Raw genomic sequence first — 8,658 nt, 5'->3', positions numbered from 1 at the left:
CTCCCTAGATAATATTTTCCTAAGTGAACTTTGGAGCCGGGGGGTTTCTTTACGTCCCCCAACATCTTAGATCACTACCCTAAATCCCTTAGCAACAACCAATCATCTGTACCCTCTTACCCTGGTGCTGCCCCTCCCCATATTGTTCCATAAATTTGTAAGAATACTGGAGCACGGGGTCTTTTGCTTAAGCCACTGACCTGGTAAGGGCAAAGACCCTAACTTAAGTTAGCTAATAAACTTTCCTATTGCATTTGCATTGTCGTGTGTTGGCATATTCCTCTCCGAGCATCTCCTTCATAACCTGGGCACAACAAGCCTAAATTGGCTAAAAGTGAAAAACAGACAAGAGTCCCTGAAGAAGAAAACCGTTGACAAAAAAAAGGGAGGGGGAACTAGGGCAGTGGGGTATCCAAAGTACTTTGAAGGAACAAGCACCAAAGACAAAACAGACTCAAGCCCCAGACTTTTCCTTGGGCCATTTGTCCTCTCTTTCCATTTCTTTGAGATGATATGCCAGTACCTTCTTCTTTTGAAGCAGGACATTTTGTATGTGACCCATAGAACAAGATAGTTCAAGAGGAGCTCCCTCCACTATGTTTTCCAGACTTTTTTCTTTTAGCTGTCACTTACTATGCTTCCATTACCACTCACCCCTACCCAACCAGCACTTAGAGTTAAAATCTGCATGTGTGGAACAAGAACAGATCAAGGTCTAACAGCACCTTTTTTACACCCTCCACACCTATCCATAGAGCTCCTCCTAAGGTCATTTCCTATTGTTGGTTAGATGTAAATCATATCTAGAAAGGAAACAGCAATGGGATCATAGAAACAGGGATCAGACTAAAAGATTTCACCCTTGAAGGTAATGGAGAGATACAATCAATGTTGAGTTGCCTGCCAACTAAAAGAAAATACTATTTCTAAGTGAACCCCAGCAACAGAGTAAGTGTGGTAGGTCTGAAGAAGTTCACTACTAATCCCACCACACACAAACCATTCCAAATCCCACCCATGATCTCCTCAGTGCGTTGACCTTCTCACCAGCCTTCACCTTCAACCACTTCATAACTGCCCAAGCACAGCTCCCACCCTTCCTTCTGCCCTCCACTCCGTTGACCACCCACTCTCTTGCGGACTCATCTCGTATGCCCAGTTAATTCAAACTTTTCTTCAGTCTGTCTGCACTTGTTTCTGTCTTTCTTCTCTTTGTCACTAATTCCCGCCCCACCCCTCCCCATTCTGGTTTTAACTGAACTTGAATTCCCTTAAAACACTACTCTGCCTGGTTAGCTGTTGTTGGTCATTGGAATAGCCATGGACAAAGGAGTCTAATGCGGCCAATTTTCATTGTGTGGACTGAGAAGAAGACAAAACTCATCTGGAGAAAGAAGAAAAGAAGGCATGCAGACAGAAGCAGAGATGATGACCACGGCGCTGAAATGAAGAAAGACTGTATCAAACTTCAATTCCCAACTCTCCAGTCCCTGGCTACAACCCTTCATGAGAGAATGCACTCTTCCCATACATTTCTCCTGTGGCTTAAACTGGTTTGAGTAAATTTCTGTTTCTTGCAATATATTGATTCGTGATTAAAACATTCTCTTTTCCCACTGGGCAAACTACTCATCAGCCTTTAAGATCGAGTTAAAATGTCCCCTGTAGTGTGAAGTCGCCCTCAGGATGTAAATTACTTCTTTCCACCAAACTGGATTCATGGGCCAAGAGAATGCTACCCGTTTGAGAATGCATTTAACTGTTCTTTCTTTGCTCATGAGCCCCTTGAGGGCAAAGATAATATCTGTTTCTGAATCCCCAGCTACTCCACAGTACCTCTTGTTCTGCTGCTCCATAAACATTTGATAAAAGAATGGATTCATTAATTGATGAGGGAATTTTGCAACTTTCTTTTAGGGTCTCTACAGAATAAAAGTTAAAGTGCATTGGTTCCTATGTACTCCTTGGGAGTAGGTAACAGTTCTTACTGACAAAACTTCCAACCTGAAGTCTTCACATCTGAGTAAATCCCTCAGGAGAAGTGTATGTTTTGTTTTGATCTTCTTCTCACTTTTTTGGGTCAGTTTCAGATCAGCCCATGAGTTCATGTTCAGGAAGAAAGGTAATACAATAGCGATCCAGTGTGACTGAGTGACCTAGTCAAGCTATTCCTAAATACCAGTCCAAGTCTTGGTTATTTCAGATTCCCGGTCTAAGGGAAGGACTCAGAAATGTCTCTTTTACCATGCTCCAAAGGGATGGTTAGCCAGATGTGAAATCCCTGGTTAGGTCACTGTGCAAATGAGACTGGGTTCCAGGTCTTTGCATCACTGGACTCTGCAGATCATGTTCAGATCAGCTGTGGGTCCTGCTCAGAAAGGGCAGAGCAAGATGTAAACAAAGACTCCCATTGGGGGATACTGCTTGACCCTTCTCTTCCTCACCATTGTTCCTGCTCTGCTCCCACTTCAGGTTCTCTTTACTTCTTTCTTGGACAAGTCTATTTCCAGGTAATTTTGAGGGTCTGATTTCTCACATGGCCAAACTTTCCAATATATAATGCTTGATTATCTTCTTAAAGCACAACTTTTTTTTTTTTTTTTTTTAATTGTGGTTTGGGTGAAAGTTTACAGAGCAAATTCATTTTCCATTCAGCAGTTCATACACCTTTTGCTTCATGACATTGGTTTCAATCCCCATAATATAACAGCTCTCTTCCCAGTTCCTTCCTGTGGGTATCTTTCCTCTGTGTCCTTTTTTCCAGTGCATTCCTATCCTTTAAGCTACCACCCTATGCAAATGCTGCCCTTCTGATCTACCCATGGTTGATTGTTCTAAGGAGTGTACCTCCAAAAAAAAAACAAAAAACCCAAACTCACTGCCTTGAGTTGATTCCAACTCATAGCGACCCTGTCCTTGGGTTTCTGAGGCAGTATCTCTATGGAAGTAGATTTCCCAGTCCTTTCAAGTGGCTGGTGGGTTTGAACTGCCAGCCTTCTGATAAGCAGTCAAGTGCCTTAGGTACTATGCCACCAGGGCTGGTGTAAATGTTCACCTTATATGCTTGTCTATTGTTTGGCTGGAAGTCATAGGAGTGAGTTCAATTCCAGGCTGGGTGAGACTAGAGGTCATATTCTCAGGGGTTTCACTAGTCTCTATTAGACCAGTAAGTGTGGTCTTTTTAATGGTTTTGAATTTTGTTCCACATTTTTCTCCCACTCTATCGAGGATCTCCTACATTGATCCCTTTCCTAGTGGTTGATAGTAGTAGCCAGGTACCATCTAGTACTTCTGGTCTCAGGGTCACATAGGCTGAGGTTCGCATGGTCCACTAGTCTCTTGGAGTAATTATTTCCATGTGTCTTTGATTTTCTTCCTTCTTTGCTCCAAATGAGGAGACACCAATTGTTGCATCTTAGATGACTGCTCTAAAGCACAGCATTTCGTTGTTTTCCTGCCTGTGTGTTCTTGTCCTTATTAGTCCCTCCACAGAGGATGACTCCCACAAATATTCCTGTTGGAATTCGATCTTTTCCTCATTAACAACAACAACAATAGCAGCAGCAACTGCCATTTTTGAACGTCCTTTATATATGTGTCCTTTATATATATGCACCAAATGCATTCTACATGTATTATTTCTAATCCTCATCACAATCTTGTGAGATGACATTATTGTATTCACTTTACATACTGAGACCCAAGGCCTGAATCTCCAAGATCAACACAGAAAATAAGTCACAGAGGCAGAAAACAAATCATCATCAGTCTGACTTCTAAATTTGCTTTTCCTACCATGCTACTCTAAGCCCATTATCCTCTGCAAACGTTACCTCCTCCATCCTAGACCACTGCTGTCAAAATGATTATCTCCTTTTGTCTCTCCCATTGTATTTTGTAATTCTTTCATAAATTGCTACTTACTGCATTATATGTACAAAAAGACATCATGCTTGGTAAAATAGAGGGCCAGAGAAAATGAGGAAAACAAACCCTCAATGAGATGAGTTGACACAATAGTCTCAACAATGGGCTCAAACATATGTTTAAAGATCATGGAGATGGCATAGGACAGGGCAATGCTTTGTTCTTTTATACATACCAAATTCACTGCCATTGAGTCATTCCCAACTCATAGCAACTCCCACAGGGTTTCGGAGGCTGTAAATCTTTATGGAAGTAGATTCCGCCGTCTTCCTTTTGCGGAGCAGCTGGTGGGTTTGAACTGCAGACCTTCCAGTTAACAGTCAAGCATCTAATCTACTATGCCACCAGAGCTCCCTTTTTATACATAAAGTCTCCACAAATTGGAGCTGACTTGACAGCAATAACAACAACAATATATTACATTAAACCATACACCATAATATAAGCAGACTGTTATTATGTTGTTTAGCATATTTTTTTTTGTGACCCAAAATATAGATGAGTCAGGGAAAATCAATTATCACCCTCAGGAAAACTACTCAAATGTATGTTTCAATTATGAAGCCTGGTAGCTTTATTTTTGGAAAACACATCTGAAACAATTATGCTATTGAGCTGATTCCAACTCAGAGCAATTCAATACTGGTGGCACAATGGTTAAGCACTTGGGTGTTAACAGAAAGTTCAGTGCTTCAAATCCACTAGCTTTCCATAGGAAAAAGATCTGGCAACCTGTTTCTACGAAAGTTATAGCTATAAAACCGTTGAGGCAGTTCTACTCTGTCACATTGGGTTGCTGAGTCGGATCAAACAGTTCTAGTGTAGTAGAAATGAGGGCTGTGGTATTTGAAGATCTGCCATCACATCCCAAGGATTCACCAGGTGTGTGATCTTGAGCAAGTTACTTAAAGTTTCTTTTTTATATTTTACCAATTAGTGTAACAGGGAAAATAACAATAGTGTGTACCTTATTCAATTGTGAGAATTGAATAAGCTAATAGAGCTGTGCTGGATATGTAGGCAATCCCTAATAACTGTTTGCTATTGTTAGCTATTGCGAAAATATAACTCTTATTGTGTTAGATTGTTTCAATCTCCTCCCTGGGGGAAGGATTATTTTTCTCTGCCACATTGATGCTAGGCGTGGCCATGTTACTTGCTTTGTCCAATGAAAATAGAGCAGAAGTGACATGTGCCATTTCTGAGAAGTTTGAAGAGTCATTATAAAGTCTGCCACCTTCTCCCCTCTCCCTACCACAAAACTGGCATCATTCTAGTTAGGGGCTGCTCCATCAACCAACCTGTCAAAGATAGATCATGGGAGCGAGACGTAAAGCTTTGTTTTTGTAAGCTTCAAAGGTTATTAGTCACTGTATTCCTTGCCTATCTCTGCTGTAACAAAATACCACAAAATATTGTTGTTGTTAGGTGTCAATGACTTAGTTCTGACTCATAGTGACTCTGTGTACAACAGAACGAAACAATGCCCGGTCCTGCACCATCCTCACAATCGTTGCCATGGTTGAGCCCATTGTCGCAGCCACTGTGTCAATCCATCTCACTGAGGGTCTTTCCTTTTTTTTTTTTTTGCTGAACCTCTACTTTACCATGCATGATATCATCCTCCAAAGACTGGTCCCTCCAGATAATATGACCAAAGTATAAGAGACGAAGTCTGGTCATTTTCACTTCTAAGGAATATTCCAGCTATACTTCCTCCAAGACAGATTTGTTTGTTCTTCTAGTGGTCCATGCATGGCACATTCAGTATTCTTCACCAGCACTACAATTCAAATGCATCAATTCTTCTGTCTTCCTTATTCATCGTCCAGCTTTTACATGCATGTGAGGCTATAGAAAATACTATGGCTTCGGGCAGGCACACTTTAATCTTCAAAGTGACATCTTTGCTCTTTAACACTTTTAAGAGGTCTTTTGCAGCAGATCTCCCCAATGCAATACAATGTCTGATTTCGTGACTGCTGATTCCACTAGCATTGACTGTGGAGTCAAGTAAAATAAAATCCTTCACAATTTCTGTCTTTTCTTCACTTACCATGATGTTGCTTATTGATCCAGTTGTGACATTATATTACTTTTCTTTATGTTGAGGTGTATTCCATATTGATTTTAAACCGAAAGCCAAACGCACTGCCATTGAGTCAGAAACCCATTGGTTTTCTGAGGTGGTAAATTGTTACACAAGTAGATATACCTGTCTTCTTTGCATGGAGTGGCTGGTGGTTTTCAACCACCAACCTTCCGGTTAGCAGTCAAATGCCTTAGGCACTGCGCTACCAGAGACATAAATAAATAAACAGATAAATAAATAAATAAATAAATAAACCAACCTCACTGCTGTTGAGTTGAACCCGACTCATAGTGACCTCTCCTTGGATTTCTGAGGCGGTATCATGGAAGTAGATTGCCCAACCTTCTTTCTGAGGAGTGGCTGGTGGGTTTGAACCACCAGTCTTCTGGTTAGCAGTCATATGCCTTAGGCACTATGCTACCAGAGCTCCTACCAGAGAAGTTACCTAAAAAAAAAAAAAAAAAACCTCACTGCCATTGAGTCGGACCTGACTCATAGCGACCCTTCCTTGGGTTTCTGAGGCTGTATCACTATGGAAGTAGATTGCTCAACCTTCCTTCTGAGGAGTGGCTGGTGGGTTGAACGGCCAACCTTCTGATTAGCAGTCAAATGGCTTAAGACATTATGCCCCCAGAGTTCCCTGGACATTCTTATAGAACATACAAATACATATGCAGAAATATCACCTGTCAGCTTTATACATGGTCATGCCCAGACATACCTGATCATTCAGCCTTTCTACCCATCTATTTACCCATAGATTAATGTTTGTTATCACTGACAATGCAGTATTGTATATGTAAAACGGTTTATCTCTGTTGTCTGTACCTCTTATGCACCTCTCTGTGTCTGCTAAGAAGGTCCTTTATGAGGATATCGCAGTAGTCCAAAGGTAAGGAGGTACGCACAGAACTAGATTGTGCGTATCTACCTCAGAGGGATGGTAATTTTGCCTTTTCTGTTCAGTAATATATTCTGAGAGCCTAGAACAGTGCCTATCACATAGTAGGCACTCAGTACACATTTGTTGAGTAGAAGAATGGGTGGACAAACTGGGCTTGCAGCAATAAAAATGGAGAGGAAATTAAAGATATAATAGGCCTTTCACAGGAAACGAACTCAAAAACAAAAAAACCAAACCCACTGCCTTGGAGTGAATTCCAACTCATAATGACCCTTTAGGACACAGTGTTGTTGTTGTTATGTGCCGTTGAGTCAGACCCGCCTCACAGTGACCCCTGCTTGGGTTTCTGAGGCAGTATCACTAGGGAGGTAGATTGCCCAAGCTTCCTTCTGAGGAGTGGCTGGTGGGTTTGAACCACCAGTCTTCTGGTTAGTAGTCAAGTGCCTTAGGCACTACACTACCAGAGCTCCTTAGGACTCCTAGTCCTGCCCTATAGGGTTTCCAAGGCTGTAAATCTTCACTGAAGCAGGTTGTCTTACTTTCTCTTACAGAAGGGCTATATTGGTTCCAACCACTGACTAGTTAGCAGCCGAATGTGCTAATCACTACACCGCCAGAGGTCCTTAGATGGATCCAACTGTCCCCCAAAAACACAGAGGTGAAGCAGTAACATCAGTTGAGCCTCACTTAAAATCACTCTCGTATTTTGTTTGCCACCTGTTGTAGACAGAACTTCCCTCCCTCATACCACCTGCCCACTGTCTAGCGTTATACTTGTCTCCACCACAATTCGATCGTCTGCATTCAGAGTACAGGATTCACTAAGTTATTCACGTATGCATCTTCACAGCGATCTGCACACAGTAGGCCTTCAATCCAAATTTCAATGAATGAATTCCCACATTTAAGCAAAACGAAGATTCTCCAGCCCTAACCTCTGGATTTCAGGCTCCTTTTGTGCTTTTCAGAACGCCTGACACATAGCAAGCGCTCATAAGCACTTGTTGATCCAAACGGAATAAATCAGATTCGCCTAGTTCCACCCTGGCAGCAAAGACTCTATTTGGCAGGACTCCAGAATCCATTGCTATTAAATTCTTATGTAAGAGTTAATGACCCTCCCAGCCCACTTGACATTCCCTCCCACGACAAGAGAGTGGAAGGGAAGGGAAAGGAAGCGGATCACAATTTACAAATGCACAATCTTTCGGTGGCAGATTCACAGATTTATTTCTAGTCTTGGTTCACCACAAAGATTTTAAAATACCGCTGCACGCTTTGTGTGCAGCAGAGGGGGGCGGTGCGCCGGTATTTCGGTTGAGGCGCATTTAATTCCGTAGGGTAAGGCCTGCCCACCTGGCACGGTGTGTCAGAGTCCTCCATACTGTCCAAGGGCGCTGGGCCTGCGGGTGACAGCGGCCCCCGTGGGGTCCGGTAGGCGCTGGTACAGACTTGGACCTGGCGCCCCCCACCCAGGGAAACAATGCCTCCCGCTCCGGATTCCAGCTGCCCCTAAGCCCCACGCCGCTCGCTCTTCCCATCCCGGCCGCCCCGCGGCCTTCGGGGTAGGGGCCAGGCGCAGCCGCGTCCGTTTTCCCCAGAGCTGCGGCGGTCCCAGCCCCAGTACGCGGGCACACGGGGAGCGCGGAAGATGGCGGCGGGGCCGGGCCCGCGGCGGCCGCGAGGGGCCGTGGTGCTGCGCGCAAGGCAGGGCCGGCTCGGCTAGAGCGGCGCC

This window comes from Orycteropus afer, unplaced genomic scaffold, assembly GCF_000298275.1.
Source record: "Orycteropus afer afer isolate SDZICR_OR568_19922 unplaced genomic scaffold, OryAfe1.0 scaffold00012, whole genome shotgun sequence".
In the NCBI taxonomy this organism is placed as follows: Eukaryota; Metazoa; Chordata; class Mammalia; order Tubulidentata; family Orycteropodidae; genus Orycteropus; species Orycteropus afer.
The sequence above is the reverse complement of the archived record's forward strand: the minus strand, read 5'-3'. Positions refer to the sequence as shown.